Below are 22,930 nucleotides of genomic sequence, written 5' to 3'. Positions count from 1 at the left end.
CCGCCTGTGTGAGCTCCCCTTGCAGGGACCGTACTCTCGGCCGCAGGAATTCAGTTGTTGGGCGGCTGGGTGACCAGGTCCCTGTGGCAGCTCTGCCCCCATCACCTGCTTGACCCATCCAGGCAGAGGCTGGGCGCCACCTGGGCGGGGCCTCCCCTCAAGGACAGGAGGTTAGCTAGGAGGAGGAGGCTGGCGGTGGCCCCTTTGAGGCCCCCAGGGGCGGCACAGGAGGGCTGTCTGCACCTGACAGGGGCTCAGGGTTGGCATGGCTTGGACTCACCCCAGTCCACTCCTGTCTCTGCCTCAGGTCAAACTCGGAGCCACGAGCCACGCTCTGAACCTCGAGCACGGGCCTGTGTGGATTCCCCTCAGTAACGAGGGGTGGGGGGCAAGCCCCCTCTGGGGTGCCGTCCGGCAGATTTAGATAGAAGCCAGCGTCGCGGAGGCAGCCCAGCGGAGGTCAGGGTGGAAACACTGACAGAGGCTGTGGAGGGAAGAGGCTCTGTGCTGCGAGTGCTCACCAGTCTGCAGTGGCTCCCGCCTGGCCTGCGCCCGCCTCCCAGGCTGGGGTCAGCAGAGTCAATGACCCCGCGGGCAGGGTCCACAGTGACCTGGTGTGGCTTCACAAGTCCCTCTGGTTTCCAGAACTGAGCTGGGTATGACTAAGAGAGCTGCGCTGAGATGGAGCCTGAGATGAGGCCAGCGGGCAGGTGGCCAAGGAGGGTGCCAAGGACTCTCAATGCACCTGGGTCAAGGCTCCCAGAACCCCTGACCCTCTCTTGGGGTCCACTGGCAGCCCACACATTCTGTCCTGGGTGGCCCCCTCGCCCCATGGCCCTGAGAAGCCCTTCAGTTTCAGAGGCGGGCATGCACCGTGATGTGGCCCACATCCCCTGGATCCAGGACAGAGGGGACAAGGGCCAGGCAGCCCTTTCCTCAGCTGGGGCTGTTGGGGACAGGCAGGTGCCGAGGGTGTTAGGATGGTGGACTAAGAGGCTGGAGAAACAGTGAGACCTCCCCCACCACCAGGATTCCCTGCCTGAGCATACACACGACAGCACCTGGCCTTGAGTCCCTGGATCCAGCCGTGTCTGGATCCCTGGATCCAGCCGTGTCTGAATCCCATGGCCCCTACTTCCTGGTGTCATGAATCAGTCAATTCCCTCTCCTGTTTGAGCTAGCTGGAGCTGGGTTTCCATCATTAGCCACCCCAAATGTTTCAACCTAATAAAAAAAAAGAAGAAAACCTCACTAGGTATTTTAACTTCTTTAAACCTTGTTCTAAATTATGTATTGCTCTTTTTAAATATAATCATTAGTAGTTGGTAATAATTTATCCTTGGGTCTTTTAATCAAACGTTCTATTTCATAGAAAAGCCATATTGAGTGGAGAGGCATTTAAGAAAGGCCACTTTGGTCCCACACACCTTGGGAAGGCCTGGTTTATAGACGGGGCGCTTCCGTCAGAGCTGTGCTGGGGCATCTGACCTCACAGGCTGGGACGGTGACTGGAGCCTCCAAGTGAGTCCAGCCCCATGGGGACAGAGCCCTGGGCAGTAGTCGGGCCTGGTGGGAGTGGAGGGCACAGCCACCTCGCCTGGCAGCACCGGGCTGGGCCCCTTGGGATCTCAGGTCAGCAGCAGGGAGCCCATCTTGCTGCTGACACTCAGGCCTCTCCAGCTCCACTCCTGGGATCCCTTCGCCTCCCCGGGGACGTTAAAGGACATTGTCACCCCCTCTAATCGTCACGGCCTCCCAAGAAGGGGGAGAACTTGCTGTCCTCAGCCTACAGATGGGCGAACATGCAGACGGGCTGGGTGCTTCGCCCAGGGGCTCTGGATATGCCAGGGACCTAAGTCCCTTCAACCGCCCGCCTGCTGTGGGTTGAAATCCTGCCCCGCCCCCCGAGGCCGCATTTGGAAGCAGGGTCTTCGCAGATGTGATGGAGATTAGGGCGGGCCCTGGTGTCCTCAGGGGAGAGGAGAGAACAGACCCCACGCAGGGAGGACGCCATGCAGAGACAGAGACTGAAATGAGGCAGCCGCTGCCAAGGGCACCTGGGGCTACCAGAGCGGGAAGAGGCAGGACAGCCCTCCCCAGAAGCTCTGGAGGGAGCGTTCCAGCTTCCAGAGCCATGAGACAAGGTGGGGGGCACTTTATTAAGGCAGCACAGGGGGCGGTGCTGGGGCAGGTGGGTGGGAGGCCTTGCCGCGGGCCCCACAGGCCTCCTCCTCGCTCGGCCCATTAAGGAAGGCTGTGAGCTGTGCTCACGGGGCGCTAATGACATCTTCCCTTTGAAGGGGAGAAGCGGTTCCCAGCACACTGCAGGAATGCTTTCAGAGGGGAGGCCCTGACCCCCTCGGCTGTCATTAAGCAGACATCTCGCTCCCAGGCCACTGGGCTGGGATCCCCTCCCCCAGGAACTGCCAGACAGCAAACCGGGGCACAGGCATGGCTGGGAGACAGGGCTCCCCTCTCCTGCAAAGTGGGGCGGAGGTGACGCTCTGCAGGCCCCGGGAGCTGTCCTGGCCTCAGGCCCTGTCCATGCAGTTGTCCTGAGCCAGAATCTTCACTTTACGGATGAGGTTCAGAATGGATGAATGCCCACATCCCGCCCCCGGAGAGGCAGCACTGGGCCCTTTGGGTCCCCACCTGGGCCGCTCGGTGGTCCCCACTCAGAGAACCTCTATGCGAAGAGCGTCCGCGGCCCCCCAGGCCACGGCTGGCTGCCTATGAGCTGGCTTCTCCTGGACACCACCAGGTGAGGGGTGATCGCCACTTCCCATTTGATAGGCGAGGAGCCAGGTTGAGGGGTAGAAGGACTTGGCCCCTGGTAGCGGCCGTGCGAGGTCCAAACCCAGGCCCTTCTTATTCCTAAGCCCAGTCCGTCTCCCTGGGAGGAACACCCTGGGCAGGGCAGCACCTCCTGGGGGCTTCCTTCTCCAGACCCTGCCTGAGGGACTGCCTTGAGAGTTGGCCCGGCCCAAGGGGAAGGGCCAGAGTGAGGAGGCTCGGCAGGGCGGGCCACGCAGGCTTTGAGAGCCTCTCAGTGGGGCAGAAGCTGGAAGCAACCTCGAGGTCCACGCCCCTCCTCTCTCCACCCTTCCTCCTTCCTTCCTTCCCCTTCTCCTCCTCTCCTCTCTCCACTTCCTGTTACAAATATTTTCTCTGCATTTCCTTTGTCCAACTGTGTTCCAAACACCCTGAATGCAAAGGACCACTGACCTCAGACCCCGCCAGAGGCCCCAGGAGTGCCAACAGCACCCCCCATGGCAGGTTCAGGCTGGAGGGTGTCTCCGGGGGAGAACTGAGGGATCTGGCCCCCGAGAGGGGCTGAGCCGTCAAACAGTCACCGGTATCATAGGTCCGACTGGGCTCGCTCTGCCCCCAGATTGGGAGAGGGAAGAACATTTCCAATTGCCGGACCAGCAGTATTTAACGACCAGATGATGGTCTGAATTAAAACTTGATTTTCCTTAGCCTTCAATTTCCAAGGGGATGCCATGCCCACTGAGCGCCAAGTCTGAACAGGGCTCCACTCAGTTCTCACCACCTAGCTGGGTGCCACCCTCACCCCCAAGTCATAAACCAGGGACCTGGACCCAGAGAGGGTAAGTAACTTGGGTCAGTTTAAGATGAACAGAATTCAATGAGTTTTAAATGATTTGATTTCAGATGTGAGCCCAGGCCTCTCTGACTGCAAAGCTCGGTGCCTCCAGGTATCCCCCACTTTGGGGCCCCCTTAGGTCACCTGCCACGGTGACCATCTTCAATCAGAGGCATGAGTGTGAAGAGGAGATTTTAGATCCTCCGTCATCTGCAGGGCCTGGGGCTGTCCAGTTTGATTTCATTGCATCTCCTTCTCCCTCGCACGGCCATGTATTAAGTTTGTAAAAAGTCGATTTGCTGGTTTTGAAGTGTGAGGGTTGGGACACACAGTCTGGGAGGGTCTGTTTTCCTAAACTTGCCATCTGGCCCTGGACCTCCGGGCCAGTGACAGGGTGGCCTCTCTGACTCCCCTCTCCTCCCTACCACCTCCTATAGTGGCTGGCCAGGAGGCCTTGGGCTAAGGCCATGATCTCCCTGTTCGCAGTGCCCTGCGAACCTGCTTATGTCTTTTGCTCCTATTGGGAGCCCTGGGTGTCCCTGAGTTACCACTCTGCCCCATGTAACCCACCTGGGGTGGCCTGACTGTGCCACCCAACAGGCATCCCTGACACATGAAGGTCAAGGAGCGGGGGCTGCAGCAAACCTGAACCCCGAACCTCCAGCAGGCCCAGGGAGCAGAGCTGGCCGCAGCCGTCCCTCGGCAAGTCCCAGGACAGCATTTCAGGGTGGCCCAGAAGCTTCAGAAGTATTAAAGCCTCGTTGGCTCCCAGGGCTCCTCCGGTGCGGCATCTACCTGACTGCCACGGCTGGTCGCCCCCCTGGTAGAGGACCAAGGCTGGCGGGAGGGGGCGCTTAACCCTGGGCCTGCTGCTCAGTGAGGACACACAGGCTTCTCCTGACCCCCCTGACGCTCACCCAACCAAGGCGCCTGGAGAGACCCCGGCAGCGAGTGACCTCCAAGGCAGGCAGGGCTCTGACCTCCAACCTTCATTAGTGGGATGCAGGCCAGGTAGGGGTCTCCAGGGCCCACCTTTGCCCAGAGCCCTCTGAGCTGGATTTCTGTCTGATTCCACAAGTCATAGCAAATGGGGTGTTCCAGTGACCTGTTGCTGTGTAAGAAACCACCCCCAAACAGTGACTTAAGACATACCCAGTCACGTTGTTCTCCCCGGTGGTTTCTGTGGGCATCCATGTTGGCCCACCCAGAGTCGCAGCCTCGTTTCCTGTGGCCAGGGCCTCTCTGTGCAGTCTCTCTGTGTGGGCTACCTTGGGCTTCCTTCTAGCATGGTTGCCTCATGGTGGCTTCAAGAGCAAACATTCCAAAGAGCAGAGCAGAGGAGGATAAGGAACCATTGGAGAGATCAAGGTAAGGTAGGCTACCTCTGTGCAGGGCAAGTTTGAGTGTGAGGACGCTCCTAGGCAGCCACACAGACCCCAGACTCTAGGCCACTCCTGGGAAACCATTGTTGGCACCTTTGCTGGGGAAGGACAATCCCAAAGTTCTCGGGTTTCCTCACAGAGGAGTTCTTAGAGACTCCACAGGATCCTGTGGGGTGGACATGGGGTGGGTGCCAGGTCAACAGAGATGATGAGTCTGGAATGAACCAGAGAGCTTGGGGTACATCTTGCCCTGGCTCTATGTGGTACCTCCCCTACCGCTTCTCTCTCTGTCTGTCTCTGTCTGTCTTTGTGTCTCTCTCTTACTCCCAGGCCTCTGGAACACTCTTCACACTCTTTCACCATGTTGTTTTTTCTAACTTTGGTTGAAGTATGAAACTCTTCCAGAGCAGTGGGTAAGTCCGAGCTGCGGCCCTGCTCCTGGTGCATGGTGCTGGTTTGGCTGTTTTTACACCTACAGGGATTTGCGTGGCACTCTTTCCAAGGGCACCTCTGCTGTCTGGCATCGGTCCTCCTACTGTCCGTGGGCGTCATCCACACCATCATGTGCCCGGGGTTCCCTGTTCTCATCCCTGGGCAGCGTTCTGTTGTGTGACTCCACCTCTCTTGTGTTACCCTTCTTCTGTCCCCTTGTGGTGGGCATCTGGCCACTATACATAGTGCTAATAAGAACGTTCTGGAACACAATTTTGAGACACACACACACACACACACACATTTCTGTTGGACGCAAACAAGAGCTTGCCGGGTAGGAGCACACACTTCAGAAGGCTCTGGCAGCAACCTGGAGGGTGACCGCCATACTGCTAGGCTACCGTGGGGGCCCTGGTGCTGGGAGAGCAAGCAGAGCAGCAGCCTGGGTCAGGACCTGAGAACTCCCTACTCTCCCCCGAAAGCCCTACCAGGAGCCCCGCTGCTCCATCCAGGGCCAGGCGGCCTCTGGGCACAAAGGGCTTGGTGCTCACCACCTGTCTGGGGTAAGGTGACTTCCAAGGAGCTGGGGGTGACAATTTTGATAGGAGATGAATACTTAACCATGATTGAAGTAGACCGAAGTTGGGGTCCCGCTTCTGAATTGGTAACAATGCCCTTTTGCTGAGAATGGAGGCTGACAGGTGCCACAGAAGCTGAACGAGGAGCTCGCCCCTGCCTGGCCTGTCCAGCACCGCTGACCGAGTCTGCATATGTGCATGTCCTGCCTTTGGTCTCACTTCTGCCTCTTCTCCTTTAAAAGTTCTGCTTGTGGGGCTGGGGAGATAGCTCAGTTGGTAGAGTGCTTGCCTTGCAAGCATGAGGCCCTGGGTTTGATCCCCAGCACTGCAAACAAACAATCAAAAAAACCCAAAAAAGTTCTGCTCATCTTCAGGGATTTCAAAGACCAAATATTTTGAAATAATAAGTATTTTTCTATCTTCCTTCAAAGCTGGCCTTAAATAAAATCTATTTTCCTACTAATTGACTCAATATTTCTGGAGCACTGAGCGATGTAGTCTAGACCCTTCTTCCTTCTCCCCAGGCCAATGATAGAACTACCAGGTAACAATGAAAGCAGAAGCCTGATGCCAGTGGCTTGGTGTCTGCTGGTGGTTGCAGTGTGGGAAGCCCTTCCTGGGCTCCATCCCAGCTCCTGGATGGCTCTGGGGCTGCAGGCTGGGGTCTCTATAGAGGAGCCCCTGGTCCCAAGCTTGTCTGCACATTGGAATCCCCTGGGGAGCTTCAAAGAGCCTGACACCTGTGGCCACTCCAAAGGTTGGGATTGACTGGTGTGCTTGGATTTTGTCAAAGGTCCCAGGTGCGTGAGAGTCCATCAGGAGAGCAGAATGGTGCATGTGTGGGGCGTGGGGGCAGGCAGGACACGCGCATGTCGGGGTGTGCGGGACGCATGCAGCAGGTATGTAAGCAGTGTGCTCACGTGGCGTGTGGGGGTGTAGACAGTGCGTGCACCTATGTGCATGTGCTGTGCGTGTAAGAGCGCTGTCCTAGGGCGTGTGCAGTCATGGGAGCTGACTAGACCGCTGCTGGAAGGCTGTGATCTGCACGTCTGAGCCTGGAGCTTGAAGTCCCCAGGACTAGTGGGTGGGAACGAGTTGGACCTTAGGCAGGGCCCGTGCTGCTGCCTAGCAGCAGAGCTGGTCGCTCCCAGAAGCTGTGACCGCACCCTGGCTGGGAGAGCCCCTGGGATGAGCAATTGGAACAGCCAAGTGCCAGCAGGGCGCTAGGTGTTCCATCCTGAGGGCTAGGAATTGTCCCCACTTTGCAGATGTGGATGCGGAGGTTGGACAGGCTTCGTGGCCTGCCCAAGGACTGCACTTCACGCTCTTTCCTGGCTCTCTGCTGCCTCCTGCTCAGAAGCTCCCCTGAGGGAGGCCTCCAGCCTGTGTTATGGGTCAGGCTAAAAGGTCCCCAGGTCCCCAGGTCCCTGGAGTCTGCTTTGTGATTCTGATATTCTTCTACTCAAATACCCACAGGTGAACTGGCTGTTGGAAATGCCTTTGGGTCTGTGGTAGGTGCGATGGCGCCCCAGTCGCTTCCTGGGGTTAGAACAGAGTACTGAAGATGGTAGAGCTTCAAGGACGGAAATCTGTACTCTGGTTTTGGAGGCTGCAGATCTGAGGTCCAGCCACCAGCCAGCCACGTTCTCTCTCAGGGTCAAGGATGAGTCTGTTCCAAGCTTCTTGTGGCTCCCTGATGCCTGCGGCCCTTGGCGTACCTGGTTTGGATATTTGTGTGGTTGTCACATGTCTTGTTCCCTGTGGGTCAGTGTCTCTTCTCCTTCTTTTAGGAAGATACCAGTCTTGTTGGAACAGGGGGCCCAACCTTCTTCAGTATGAGCCCGTCTGAGCTTAATGACATCTGCAAAGATTTTACCTCCAAGTAAGCTCCCGGGTACAGGTGCTAAGGTTTGGGACTAGAACACACAGTGGCTCTTTGGCTTATGATAGGCATACACCCCCACAGACACATCGCAATTTGAAAATATTGCAATTTGAAAAGATGCATTTAATGCCTAGCTTACTGAATACCACAGCTCAGCCACAGTGCACTGCAGAGTGCCGGTGGATTTCCTTGGGGATCTTGGGGCTGACTGGGGATTGCTGTGTGCTGACCCTGCTTGGCACCAGAGGATCATACAGCAAGCATATCACTGACTCAGGAAAAGATCAAAGTTCAAAAAAAGTATGATTTTTACTGAAGGCAAGTTGCTTCACACAATTGTGAAGCCAAAGAATTATAAGTGAAAGTTTTCATAAATCAGGGACTTCTTTTCTTTTGAGGGCGTACAATTCAAACTAATACCCTCCAAAGACACCCATGTCAAAATCCTTGCAGCCTGTGAACACGTTATGTTACCTGGTAGGTGTGATTAAATCAAGGGTCTTGAGCTGGGCAGAGGAGCCTGCATTGTCCACGTGGGTCTAATACAATCACGAGGGTCCTTATGAATAAGAGGTGGACAGGAGGAGGCAGGGAAGGGGATGTGATGATGGCAGAGAGGTCTAGGGTGGCACAGGCCCAGAAGCAAACCCCAGAAGCTGGAGAAGGCTGATTTCCCTTGAGTCTCCAGAAGGGACAGGGCCTCGCACTCTCTGCCCCTAGGGCTCTACCAACAAGTTTGAGTTTTTCCAAGCTACCCAGTTTGTGGAAACTTGTCACAGAAGCAACAGGAGATTCATACAAAGTTGGTGACACCAAATCCTTTCTTGGGTGTTCCTGACCGAGTTTCAGTCTGTGAGGAGTCTCCCCATGACCTGGGGCAAGCTGCCATCCCCTCCCTACCTGTAAATGAACACGTCGAACCACATCCACCATCACCAGATTCTTCAGTTCCAGAATGGGGTCCCTTCCTCCAGCCAGAAGAGAACCCACAGAGGGTCTCCAATTTCATTTTTCTACCAAAGGAGGACATTTTTAAAACAGGCAACCACCATCTGTTCACCACATCACTTCGTGAAAGAATGGCCCTGGTTACACCTCTCTGCACAAAGTCCAGTCCTTCCAGATGGACACTCTTAGGAAAAACTCACCCCACAGACATGGCTCTCATTTTGCTCTCAGACACCAAAACCTTGGTTCCAGCTGCATATCCCTGGACTCCCTTTCCCAGGGTCAGGGCAGAACTCCAAGGTCAATGTTGCTAAGGCAGGCTGCCCAGCAAGGTTCAGCTGCAGGGTGGAGACCTGGGCCTGTCAAGGCCCCTCTGTCCCCAGGCCATCTGCTCCGGCTAGGCTTGGAATCCAACCAGGCCACTGTCTTCAACAGAAGAACCGAGACCTATTTTCCTGGCTCTGGGAAGATGCACAGGCCCAGCGCTTACGTGCTGGTCTTTATACGTCTCTGCTGGTCTGAGAGGTCAGAGGTGACATGGTATCTTCCAGAATTTACTCTTACCGCCCAAGATCCTTTCCCTGACACTTGCCTGCTTAACTGCCCCTTGCACCCCCGGCACCCTGGCTGCTCTAAGCCCTTCCACTGGGGCCAGTGTTTTCGCCTGTAATGAAGTGATCCTGTACTGCGGACTGCTCCCCTCAGCCTCCACTGTCGGGGAAGCTTCACTTCCCGTCTCCCTTGCCAAAGCGTCACTTTTAATTGGATCTCAACTACAGGACACAGGCTTTGTGACTTTTTGTTTTGACAACCTGGAAGATGCCTTCTTGTTCTGTTCTACTCCAACCAGGAGAGGTCGTGGTACAAGAGCCCTGTGGGTAATGAGACGCTGTGGCAGGAGCCAGCTCTGCAGGCTCCTGAGAGGCTGGCATTTAGCTGCGAGACTGTGAGCTGCTTGCTGAAGTGAGGCAGCTTGGAGCTTTCCCCGCACTGAAATTGGAAAACATGGCACGTACCATGTGGGACCCCATTTAGCTCTGTGGGCTTCGGCCTGGCTTCCACTGGGGTCACCAGAGGGCATTCAAGTCAATTGCCTGGGCCCATCACAAACCAATTAAACCTGTCCCTCAAGGTGGAGTGCACACTTTGGTGGGTTTAATTCTCTGGGTGATTTTTTGCACAGCCGAGTCTTGAGACTGAGTGCAGAGAAACCTGTATGGACATTCACTCCTGATGGACAGGATGGGTGGGCCAGCTCCCACCCAGGCCCTGCTGCTCTTGGCCCAGCGGGAAGAGACCTCTGGGTCACAGAGGGCTGGTGTAACCAGCATCTGAGTCCAAGCCTGGTTATTTACCCAAGACTTAACTGGCTCTTTATCTCCCTGGTTAATAAAAGGCACCATGGAAACGCAGACATCAGGGATGGTGGCCAAGCACACCTTCCCTGGGCAGCACAAATACACCTGATTTATTAAGGTACCTGGCGGCCTTGGGTGAGTCCCTTCCCCACCTGAGCTTCTGTCCCAGGTGTGCAGTAGGGCTTTGAGCTCAGTCTTTTTTCTTTTAAACAGAAGGACTCAGAGAGGGGAGGAGATCAGCAGAAAGGCCTGGGCAGAGGAGGTGGGAACTGGACCTCCTCTGGATTCTGTGTCTCTGAGTTGTGGTTCTGGGGTCCCTGTCTCTGACTGCTCAGCAAGGAAACCCTGAATCTGGGATTCGATGGACTGAACCGTGTGGGTGGGAGGAGGGGATGGGCCTTGGGGTGCTCTGGGGGCTGGAGGTTTGGGGTGAGCCATCTTGGAGCCCACCCGGCAGGATGTTTACACTCGGCTCCTCGGCAGCAGCCCCAACAATTGGGTGGGGCCCACTGTGACTTCCTCTTTGAGATGACCTAATAGGGATAGGGGCCTTGCTGGGGAGACTGAGGCCTGGCCACTGTCACGCACACGTGACGCTCCTACGGCTTTGCCCCGGGGGGCGGGGGCTACACCAGCAGCAGCAGCACTAAGTTCAGGCCCTGAGGTCAGTGCTGGGACAGTGCTGGGACTTCCACATGCCCCCAGGCCCTGGCGCCCATGTCTTCTGTCCTGTTTGGAACTGGTCCCCCCGGGTTTGCCGTGTTCTCTTTGGGACTGTGATCTCCACAAGAAGAAGGCCCTAGGGACTGTCCCAGTCACCCATCCAGGCAGCCTGGAGAGGCGTGAGGGAGCGGGGCGTGGGTTCTGAGAGCCCCGGGTCCCATCCTGGTTCAGTGGCGGCCAGCCTGAGCCTCTCGTCACTCATCTTCAGAGCAGATGCCACCTCCCTGTAGGGAGGGCTGCCCGCTGTCCCCAATCCCTTCTGCATCGTCCCTGGTTGGCTTTTCAGCCTCCCCAGTTCTGGGTGGTCCTGTGGGTGAGTTCCAGCCAACTGAAGGCCGGGGGAGGCCAGGGGAGTAGTTAGGAAGCAGGCCGGCCTCCTCTGAGTGCCTCCTGCTGGCTGCATGCGAGTGCCTTGTGAGCAGGGGCTGGCCCATTGCAGGGTGGAAAGAGCAGGGTCCCTGAATCCCTGCTTCCCAGCAGGGCTCCTGCTACCTCGGAGGGTCGGCCGTGGCCAGGTCTGAGTGAGAAGCAATGCTCTGTTGATCCGAGCCACGAGACAGCTTGGGTCTGTTTGCACAGTTCTTGGCCTTGGAGGGAAGATGGAAGGAAGGGAAGAAGGCCCAGCAGGATGGGGCTCAGCAGGCTCAGCCCCTCCTCAAGCGCCTCTCAGAGCTGGCTTCTCCCTCCCCATCCCTGCTTGTATTTCATAAATATATTTAATCTTCGAACATAGTGTGCAGAGACTGACACTCTTATTTTCATTATTAAGTCGGAATTACCAAAGTTTTCAGGCCTTCTTCCCAAAACCTCAAACCAGAAATGCTACTTATTCCTGCCCTAAGGCCAGTCAGGTGGAAAGCAGGTTGCAGGGGACAAGCCGAGGGAACTGGCTGTTCAGGCTGCAGGAGGCCGTGAGCCGCTTCCACCTCTGCGCATGTGGGCTCCCGGCAGGCCCTGGGACTACCAAGGAAGCTCCTGTGGCTGAAATTGAGGAAGCACTTTTGGAAGTCAGGGCTCCCCGCACTGGAAGTGCCGCCTCGGGAGGTGCTGAGCACGTATGCAGGCAGCTGGCAGCTGTGAGGAGCACTGGGGATGTGGGGTGCAGCAGGGGCGGGCAGGCAGGGTGGCTCCCTGCGCGGGTATCCACCTGTGCAGGAGGATAATCCTGCCCTTCTCGTGGGGAGGTGGACGGAGCGTAGCTGGGCCGGTGCTCTGCAAACAGCAACGCTCTGAACAAATACTCTCACGCTCAGCCGGGAAGCCCAGGGCGGAGGTTGGCCAGAGCTGGGGGCCGTGGGGTGGGGCCAGGCTGAGGCCAGGCAGGGGCTGAGGGGGCTCTGCATTGGAGCTCCCTGGGCGCCTCAAAGCACCCGGGCTGGATGGGCCGTTGCCCTGAGAGAGCTCCCTGCCAGGGGAGGGCAGGGTCTGACCCAGGCAGAGCGGGCTAGGCCAGCAGGGAGGACTAGCGCTGGGGACAGGAAAGCAGGGTGGATGAGGCTGAGAGTGAGTGTGCAAATGAGTGAGCAGGTGTGAGCGGGAGTGCTGTGCCTTCGAGTGAGGGTAGGTGAATTTCGTAGGCATGTGCGAGGGTTGAGTGTGTGTGTGTTGTGTGTATGTGTGTTTGAGAGTGTGTGTGTGTATTCGTGAGTGTGTGAGCATTCTACACATGAGTGAGTGCTAAGTGTGAGGGTGTATATTTGTGATTGGGTGAGTTGTGCATGGAATATTTGTGTGTGCATGTGCGAGAGTGCACTATGTGTGTGAATATCTGTGAGCGTATGAGTGTGTGCGTGTGTGCATGTATGTGCGTGCACACATGTGTATGAGTGTATATGCATGTGTGAATGTGTGTGCGTGTATGGCCGCATGTGTGAGCACATGTATGTATGTGTGAACATGTGTATGCATGTGTGAACATGTGTGTGTGAACATGTGGGTGGGAGTGTGTGCACATGTGTGTGCTCATGTGCATGTGTGTGAACATGTGTGTATGCATGTGTGAACATGTGTGAGTGTGTATGTGTATGAACTTGTGTGTGTGTGGGAGCGTGTGCACATGCATATGTGTGTGCGCACATGTGTGCATGTGTGTGCGTGTGTGGAGCTGCAGTATTAAATGCCTGCAGCCTCGAGGAGACGCCGTGATTCCCGCGGGGAGGTGAGGGTGGGAAAGAGAAAGCTGGGATCAGGGTTCCTCATGGGAGCAGCCCAGACACCCTGGAAGAAGGCACCTGGAGGGCCACCTGGAAGGTCACCTGGAAGGCCACCTGGAAGGCACCCTGGAGGTCCTGCTGGTGCTCCGGCCCCTCCTCTGATGCCAGCAGGGCTCTAGGCAGGAGGGAGGGTAGTGATGGGAGGTGATCCTGCCATATCTTTCCTCCTGGCCTGGACTGTGCCAGGAGGGAAGATATCTTGCCTGTGGTCCCCTGGAACTGTCAGGCATAGATGGCTACAGATCTTGACCTTGACCTTGTATGCCCTGATTGGGAGCCCCAGGAAGCACAGGTGGCAGAGACCTGGGAGGCCTCACGTGGAGGGTGGCCATGGTGGGAGGGGGCTCCTGAGGAACGAGGGGCTAGGCTGAGGGGCCAGGTGAGGGAGCAGGCCTGAGGGTGTGAGGGGCACAGTGACCAGGTCAGCAGGGCTTCTCTTGGGCTGCACGGGAAGGCGGAGCGTGGTCCCTCTGGTCCTGCCTCCCTGGGTCCTTTGAGAAAGAGCTTCTCTTGTGGCCCTCACAGCTCTGCCTCTGGGGAAGATGTGGGACTCACCCACCGTCACCTTTTGGACCGGAGAGAAGCTATGCCTTCCCCCAAGCCAGTGAACTTGTGAGAGGCCTCACTGCAGGGAACCAGAGGGAGACCACAGTGGCCCCAGGTTCCAGGGACAGTGGTCCCTACAGGGGGCCAGTGGGCCACACCCTCCAGGAAGGAGCAAAGTCCCTCAGGGTCACCTAAGGGAGAGGCAGATTCCCCAACCCAGTCAGTGGGGTGTTCTGACCTCATATCGCCAAACTCTCAAGGTGGGCTTCCGCTGCTCCGCCTCTGCTGGGCTCCTGGTCAGACCCTCCCTAGTTTCTGGGGACATCCTTCAGGGAGGCTGTGGCTGAAGTTGGGCAGAGGAGGGTCCTACTCCCTTCTTGGCCCTGGAGCTGCTGCTTCAACTTCTGGGTCTTCATTCCCTCTTGGGACCAGGATCCAGTGGGTCAGGGAGCAGGGCCGTTGGCCAGTAGTTCCTAGTGTCTGGGGGCATTAGTCTTGGACTGGGCTCCAGAGGTCCAGTTCTGATTTTGGTGATGCTGCAGGACAGTGGGCAAGTCCTTCAACTTCTTGGGGACTGAGTTTCCTCATTCACAACTGGGAGGTGCCAAGCCTCTTCCATCTGACTACATTGTTGGGAACGTCCTGGGCGGTGACCCTGGGACACTGGGCAAGACTGACATCTCCGCCCTGGGTTTCCAGGTGGAATTCTCCAAGGGCTCCTCGCTAGCTCGCTGCCCGCAGAGATGTCCTCCCCGTCATCTCAGGACCATCCCTGAAGCGGGCGCATCCCCTCTACCTCCTGTGCTTCCCATCCTGGTGCAATCTGGTCACGGACAGGGAGTGAACCGTGACTTCTGGCTAGTGCTTCACACTTAGAAAATGGAGCCTCACCTGTTTTCCCATCCCAGCCCTTGGTCCCTGCACTCTGTGTTACTGCACCTATTTCACCCATGAGAGGTTTGAGACCCAGAGAGTCAGGTGTGTGCTTGGTGGCAGTGGAGGGCAAGGGCTGAATCACTGTTAGGACCAGTCTTCTAGCACATGACCACAAGTCTTAGAAGGTTCTGGTTCATGTCTATTACCCAAGTCAACAATAGAAAGTGCCCTCTTGCCTCCTCAAAAGGACTCTGGCCAGACGCAGCAGCTTATTCCTGTAATCCCAGTGGCTCATGAATCTGAGGTAGGAGGATCTCAGCCAGCCTCAGCAAAAGCAAGGCACTAAGCAACTCAGTGAGATCTGTCTCTAAATAAAATACAAGATAGGGCTGGGGATGTGGCTCAGTGGTCCAGTGCCCCTGAGTTCAATCCCTAGTACTAAAAACAAAAACAAACAAACAAAAAACAAAAAAGGGACCCTGTTTGGATGCTTAATTCCAGGGCCTAAAACAAAGTCCACCATGGTTTCTATTATACCCCAGCTGCTTCGAAGCGGTTCTGCCTAAATGAAGGGTCACAAGCACCCTGCAGTCTTGGCGACAGGGCTACTCCCAGGTGGTCAGCTGCCCCTTGCCCTCTGCCTAAGGCAGAGTCCTCCACTCTGGCTTTTCCCAGCACAAACAGCACTGTCCTCACACCTTCTGCCCCTGGCACCTCCCCTCTGTCCCTCCGTCCTGCCCAGGCCTCCCTGGATCTCTGATCACCTGCCCCCCACAGCTGCCCAGGAGTCTACAGGCAGCCAGCTGAGGACATGGCCCTCCCACTGGACCTTCTTCCGGGACAGCCCAGGCTAAAGATAGAGAGAGCACTGGGTCCTGACCTGCCCCGCTCCCGTCGGAGCCCCCTCCCTCACCAACTGACTGGGAGGTCTGGACTCTCTTCATCCATATGCAGAGCTGGACCCCCAAACAGCTTAGCCAGACATTGCTAGGTGCCCTCCGGCTCCTCTTCAGTCAGCTCCAACTACCTCATGGTACCCAGAGCACCTAGGGACTGAGATGGATGTCAGAGCCAGGGGAGTGTTGGCAATAGGAGGCAGCCCCTCCATCTGCAGTTCAGACCTGTTGGGAATGAGCTAGAGTGTGGTGTCCCCTTGTTGTGGCAGGCAGGTCCCAACCCCAAGGAGAATAATGTCCAGAAAAATCCAGTCTTGTGAGTTGAGCGTCGTGGCTGAGCTCAGGTAATGGGCTGCAGCGGTGCGGTGAGTCATGCCGGGGCTCTGCAATGGGTCCCTGGGGGGCCATTTCCGGAGCATCCTGGAAAAGTACAAAGCCATTACTTACAGGGCAGCCTGAAGCTGGCTTCCTTTGACATTGTTTGTTGGTTGGGCTGCTGCTGCATATGTTTCTGAAAATGCCTTAGGTAGGTGACATTTATCAAGCCGAATGCTTTCTAGTTTTAGTCCCCAAATCCATAGACAATTCTCTTTGTAGATAATATTGCCAGCCCGCCTGGGTGTGTGCAGCTGAGCGGTCTGATTGGAGGAGTGTGACGTCTCCCACCCGCAAAGGGAAGGGTGAGGAGGGAATTTGCATGGCATGAAGCAAACGCCATCACCCGGACCCCTTTCCTCCTTTCCCAGGTGGCAGTGGAGGGGGCAATGGCATGGGACTGGAGGCCCTGGCTGTGGTGGTCTTGTGCACAGATGCTATGGAAACACCCAGGTCACCTCTCGCCTTTCTGTAGCCTATTCCTGTGCCCGAGGCACCATGGCTCAGCCTCAGCTGGCAGGAGTCAGAATAGGTGGCCAGCAGCTGCCCTGGACATATCCTGCTGTCCAGCCTTTGTGGTGGACAGGACGCCCCTGTGGCCAGCCAGAGGCGGAATGTACTTTCCTTCTTGCTGCCTGTCTGAGGAAGAGTTGGCCAGAGCGAGTGCTCTGGCCTTGTGCCAGGGATGTGCTTCTAAAAGCGCTGCCGCAGGCTGGCTCTGCATTCCTCCTGGCGGTGGGCGAGCCTTTCCGGGGCTGCCCTCTCACCCCCAGAATTGGTTTTGTTCTCTTCCCATTTCCAAGGAAGGATACAAAGTGTGTCCTTGTCCAAGGTCACCCATCTGGTGTCAGAGAGAGCTACCCCCGCACTCGAACTTGACATCATTCCACCTGTGCTTCCTCTGTGCACACAGGGGCTGCCCCCCAGCTTGGGCTCCCCCAGCACTGACCCTGCCTCCCAGGACACACTGAGGGAGCCCCTGGCAGAATCTCCGGGTGGAGGAAATAGACCTGAGACGGGGCCTCGCTACTGACTTAGGAAACCTCTCTTCTTCCTCTACGGGAAGGGTGTGGAGAGGTCAAGGCGATCTCTAGGTCCCTCTGGTGTCTCTGGTGACTGCAGGCCTTCTAACCTGCTAGAAAGGCCTGGAGGCCAGTCCTCTGGAAGGAGACAGGTCTTTCAGAACTGCTGCTAACTAACAGCAGCAGACGCACTCAGTGCACACGGACAGCACTGCGGGTAGACAAAGCCCATCCATACACACTGCTCATGGGCCGATCCTTACCATGCCCGCTGAGCCTGATGGGAGGTCCAGCCACACCTACAAGACCACAAGGCAATGAAGGCCAGAACGAGGGCCATGCCTACCGTCCCCTCCCCCAGAGATGAGACCACTTTTCTCCTGTCTTCGAATGAATGTAGTGCAGTCGAGGTCCTTGATTCCACCTTCTCTTTACTGGTAAGAACACTGAGGCTCACAGGGGGTTTGTGACTTGTCCAGGGACTTGCACAGTTGGGGGCAGAGCCATCCTGAAGTTCTGGGACTCTGCTATCCACATGCACGTCGTGGCTGTCTCTCTGGCCTGGATGCTCCCCCCTACATTCCACTTGGTAGACCCTCTGGGGGCCCCTGCCCATGCTGCAGCAGGCCCTTACCACCCCACTCTGGTAGAGGAAGGTCAAGGGACCAAGGCCCTGGGTCCTCAGAGGCCTCAAGCTGGGGAGGCAGGAAGGAGCATAGGTCACCAGCAGGGTTTTGGGACTGGCGTTTCTCCACCACCTGCGGTTGGACGATTCACTGGGTGTAGGACTTGCTTCCCCAGGTGAACTTTCCTCTTTGGTGGGTTCTCATAGTCTCACAATGTCCCCTTCCTCCACAGACCCAGCTCTTTGCAGGGTCTTCGGGCAGCCCAGGCTTCAGGGGGTGGCCTCCCCGCGGGGCGGGGGCGGGGCCTCCTGCCTCCTCGGGCTTCCACCCCACGGGCTCCAGGGTGCTCAGGTCACACTTCCACACCCACTTACTTCTCTTCCAAATGGAAGGGCAAAAATAGCAAAAAGATCCCAGAGGCTCTGAAAAGCTTTCATGGGCTCCGTGCAATTAGGAGGCTGAGCTGTAGCAAGTGGCAGGAGCAGTGAGGCAGGTTGCTCTGGGAAGCAGAGTCACAGGAGGAAATTTCCATGACGCCTGCCCACCCGTAGCCATGTGTGTCCATGGGAGGGCTGCCCCTTGAGGCGGGTTCATGCTGACTCTCCTGAAGATGTCCCAGGGCTGAAGGTGATGTCTCTTTTGCCCTGTCCCTTCTGGGAGAGGCTGGCCCCCTACCTGAGGCCCCCTGCTGTGAATAGACAGGTCCCACCCACAGTGCTGGTGCAAGGGGACCTGTACCCACACGCCTGAGGCCCAGCCTGAAGCCACTGAGAACCTACCATGTGTGATGTGCCAGGTTAGCAAGAGGCACTGCAGAGGGGTGAGCATGGCTTGCCCTCGAGGACCCCAACTTCCTCTGTCCCTCCCCCGTGGTTTCACGGCCCGGTGGATGTCCACCATTGCACATCGTGGTCACACCCACCAGCACAGACCCCACTACCCTGTGGAAGAGGTAGCCAGTACACCAAGGTGGAGAGGCCTAAGGCCTTCAGCAAGTCTGAAGCTCAGTGTCCTCAGGGGTCAAATGAGGCTGGTAACCTTGGCCTCCCTGTGAAGTCCCCTTAATGCAGGTGTGTGCGTCCAGGGGCACCCTGGCTCTCAGAAGGCCTCACACCACAGCATGTGCAAACCCACACACACCCATGTGCGTGAGCATACCCACCCACAGGCCCTTACCTATGGGCACGCACACACGCGCACACACACATACACGCACACATTAAAAAATCCATACCAGGGAAGTAGAGGGCCGAGGCAGAGACGGTCAAGGTGTACAGGGAAGTGTTGGGAGAGAGGACAGGGAGGCTAGCACACGGGGACCTGAGGCAGCATCTCTAGGTGGAAAGGAGTAGTGGAGCCTGGCCGAGGACGGGAGGGGCAGGGGCCTGGAGAGGGGCTTCGAGACCCTCCCCAGCAAAGAAGCTGAGGTTGAAGCTCTGCTGCCACAGGCTCCTTCCTGGCCCCTTTCCACTTGCCTGTTTGGAGTGTCCACCCACCTATGTGTCCAGGAGACTACATCTGAGCGAGAGGGGTGGTCCCCCTGAGGCGGGGTTTGAGATAGGCTGACACACAGGCACTGGTGGACCCAGCTCCCCGGCGAGCGAGGTCTCCAGGCCCGGGAGATGGCCTCTTCTCTCCGAGGTCACGCCCTGCTCCCTACTCCAAGAGCATCCTTCCCTCGAAGACCTGGTTTACAGTCCCGCACTCCCACAGGCTGAGGGTGCTAGGAACCTCTCTGGGGGGGCCTGAGCCTCCGCTCTTCTCCAGGGGCTCCAATAATTAAGAGCCGCAGTCCGGTGGCTACGGTGTCCGGAGCCCCGACCTGCAGATTAGTCAGCAGCTGCAAGCCCTGCCTCCTCACACTCACGAGGCAGCGGGAGCCCCTGGCCCTGCAATCAGGAGGGAAAGAGTCCTGGCCTGTGGCTGTGGCAGAGGTCGCACAGGGGAGAGGATGGGGGAGAGCTGACCTGCAGGTCCCCGAAGGCTGCCCAAGGCCACTGAAGGTGCCTGGCTGGGATGAGGGTGAGGACAGCTCAGGGACAGAGAGTCTGGAGCTTGGTGCTTCGAGACGTCATCCTCACAGTCCACATCAAGCCCACATGGGCCACTTCAGGAAACCAGTGCTCTTGAAGCTCTGCCTTGGCCTGTCACCTGCACCCCTTCCACCCACCCCTGCGCTTTCCAAGTCTCTGCTTCCTGACAAGTGACCTCTTTTTCTTGGCACAGCAGATTCTTGGGAACCACTCAAACAGGGCACTTGCTATCCAACCTGGTGTTCCTAATAATACTCAAGTTCATCTACAGCTCTACAATGGCAGGTTGGACCCACACCTTGCTGTGAGATGATGAACCACTGGTTTCTATCTATCTCCATGCCAGGCCCATCCTGAGCCAGCCGTGGAGCTGAGGAAGAGCAAAGGAGGTGCTGTCTCCCGCCTACCAGACAGTGGCTGCCTTGCTGTGGATGCAGCCTGAAGCCCGCGTGTGCTGGGGGTGACCCCCTCTCCTTTTGGCATTCTTGGGACTAAGTCACAGAACTGAGGCTTGAAATTTAACTGAATCTTGGCCTCCTCATAGGAGACCCCTCAGTGCCTCAGCTTCCACATATACAAATGAGAGGTCGCAGCAGATACCACAGGGCTCGGGCAGCTCCTAGGCCTCTGCCAGGTGACTTGGGGTCTAACAGGCACCCAGGCCAGTGTCCACCAGCCGGATTCCAGGTGGAGGTCAGGTGAGCATTTTCTTGCCAAGTCTGGGGTCCCCACCCTCAGCCCCCAAGCTAAACCCAGATGCCAGGGATGGAAATGGTTCGGAGCATGCTGCTGTTCTTGTCTCTGCCAAGGTGAGTGTGCGGAAAGGAGGCTGCCCCAAGAAACTGCATTTGACCTTCGCTAAAATTAGGTTCCAAGTCCCAAGGGGTAATTGAAATGAGGATGAAAATGAGAAAGCAAATTGAGGACACTGGGGGATGTTAAAAATACGCGTCTGTACTAATGGAAGCGATGGAATGAGGACTCCCCTAAGCACGGAAGCGCTCCGGAGACTGCCACCTAAGGCAGAATCACAGCACAGGTGAGAAGGGACCCCGGGAGCACCTGGCTCCCCCAGTCCCCTTGTCCTGCAGACAGGAAGGCTGAGCCCATGGAGGGCATGAGGTCCAAGGCCAGCCCAGCACAGCTCCAGAGCCAGACAATTTGAGGGCCCACTGCCCGCTCCAGGAGCTGCCTCGGGTCCAGGAAGTCCCTGGGAGCCCCTCCTGCTGAAGAAACTGGGCTCCTTGGGGACGGCTCAGCCCTTTATGAACTGCCATGAGCTTCGGAAAGGTGATGGCTGGAAGTGCACGTCACAGCGCCTGGCCACGATATCTGCCCGTAAACCTCGGTTATTGTTTTCATTAATACTGATCAGCGGAGCGGAGTGATGTGAGAACAGGTTTGCAGGAAATGAATTCTCCCCTGGCAACTGAGTAGCAAGGGAAAAAGGCTGGTCCAGCCAGGGGAGGCTCCCCGTGTGGGCAAGGTGGGTGACCAGGGAGGCCGAGGCCATGCAGAGGAAGGAGGGAGGGAGTGGGAGCTGCTTTGCACTTGAAGCCAGGGCAGCGGCAGCACTGCAGAGCCCCTTCTTGTGCACCTACTAGGTGCCGGAACACAACTGAGGAATGGGGGTGAGGGCCTCTGGTTCCAGCCACTCTGTCCAGTGGGGCTCAGAGCCTGGCTGTCCCTCTGTGTCATGGTCCCAGTCCTGCCATCTTGTCTGGCTAGCTGCTGCTCCCCTCTCTCCCTCCTGCCTCCCCTTCAGTGGCCCCGTTCCTGAGCCTGTGCTGTCTGCTCCCCTGCTGACCTTGCTGCCTTTGTGGTTGCGATCCTGCCATCTGAGTGCTCCCCTCCACAGGCCTGGACCCTGCAGACGGGGGGCTCCATCCAGGGGGCCGTGTGGACTTCAGACTTTCACCTCCTGCATTGGCACAAATGCTCCCCTTGGAAGCCCCTTCCTGGAGTTTGGGGAGTGGTACCCCTGCTGGGTGCACCTAGCTCCAGGAGCGAGGCTGGGGTCAAGGATCCTGGAGACGTCCCCACTGGGCCTGTTTCTTTGTGACATATGCCAGCTGGGCAATGTCCTCATGCCTCCCAGCTGCAAGAGAAGCCCAGGATTCTCCCAGTCTGGAGTGGGCTCTGAGCCCGCAAGAGATCTCCCCGAAGAGAAAAGAGGAGGTAAACAGAGGATGGGGTTTGCCTCTCCGGGCTCCACGTCACTCAAACTACAATCCCAGAGTGGCCACCCTCTGGACCCCTGAAGACCAATTGTCCCCTACTCTGCCCCTCTTGGGCTGCGGATCTTTGCGAGTTCATCTTTCCAGGTCTGTCTTGCTTGGGCCTGCCTCTGAGGTCGGTCTCAGGTTGACAGACATCTGCATTACTCCATGTCGGGCTATTGTAAATAACAGTGCTGTGAACATTCACATTCGAGTTTTTTCTTTTAAATGTTTCCTGCTTTCTAATTGAATGTTTCCTTCTCTTTGGGGTGTGTATTTAGGAGTTGGAACACTGGATCACATGGTCCTCCATGTTCAATGTCGGAGGAACTGTGAGACTATTTCCCAAAGCAGCTCACGTTGTACAGTTCTGGAGCGAGCAGGAGAGTTCCAGTTCCTCCTCATCCTCCCAATACCCCTTATCACCCCCCTGTTGATTATAGTCCTCCCTGCGAATGGGAAGCGCTACCCACTGTGGTTTTGATTTGCGTTTCCCTACTAGCTCATGACACTGAGCATCTCTTCAGCTACTTCTTGTACTGGACATTTGTTCATCTTCTTTGGAGAAGTGTCTATTCATATTATTTGCCCATTTTTAAATGAGTTATTTGTCTTATATTATTGAATTGTAAACTTCTTTTGCATATTCTGTGTACAAGTCCCTTATGAGATAGAAGATTTGCGAATATTTCCTCCCTTTCTTCAGGGTGTCTTTTCATTTCCTTGATGGTGTCTTTTATAAATTTTGATGAATTTCAAAGCTGGGAATGTGACCTGGTTGTAGAGCACTTGCCTAGCATCATAAGGCCCAAGTTTCAATCCCTTGCACTGTAAATAAATATATATATATGTATATAAATAAATTTTGATTAATTCCAATGGATTATAATTTGTGGTTTTTGTGTCATATCTATGAATTTATCATCTATTCGGGCATCATGAAGATTTATACCCATTTAAAAATATTTTTAGGTGTAGATGGACACGATACCTTTTATTTTATTTTATTTTATTTATTTATGTGTGGTGCTGAGGATCGAACCCAGTGCCTCACACATGCCAGGCAAGTGCTCTACCACTGAGCCACAACCCCATCCTACCCCTGTTTTTTAATATGAGTTTTATAGTTGTCACTCTTTAATTCAAGTCTTTGACTCATTTTGAATTAATTTTTGTATTTGGTGTGAAGCAGGTGTTTAAATTAATTTCTT

General features: G+C 56.3%; 1 long non-coding RNA gene across 1 annotated transcript; it reads left to right on the top strand.

Moving 5' to 3' along the window:
• The first annotated feature begins 11,880 nt into the window (after positions 1-11,880).
• Positions 11,881-22,533, top strand: LOC124963457 (uncharacterized). The gene is made up of 3 exons (XR_007104742.1): positions 11,881-11,989; positions 19,847-21,678; positions 22,001-22,533. It is a non-coding gene; the product is annotated as an uncharacterized LOC124963457 (long non-coding RNA).
• The last annotated feature ends 397 nt before the right edge of the window (positions 22,534-22,930 follow it).

The sequence above is a fragment of the Sciurus carolinensis genome, chromosome 13 (assembly GCF_902686445.1).
Source record: "Sciurus carolinensis chromosome 13, mSciCar1.2, whole genome shotgun sequence".
Classification (NCBI taxonomy): Eukaryota; Metazoa; Chordata; class Mammalia; order Rodentia; family Sciuridae; genus Sciurus; species Sciurus carolinensis.
Note: the sequence above shows the minus strand (reverse complement) of the source record. Positions and strands in the feature narration are given on the sequence as shown.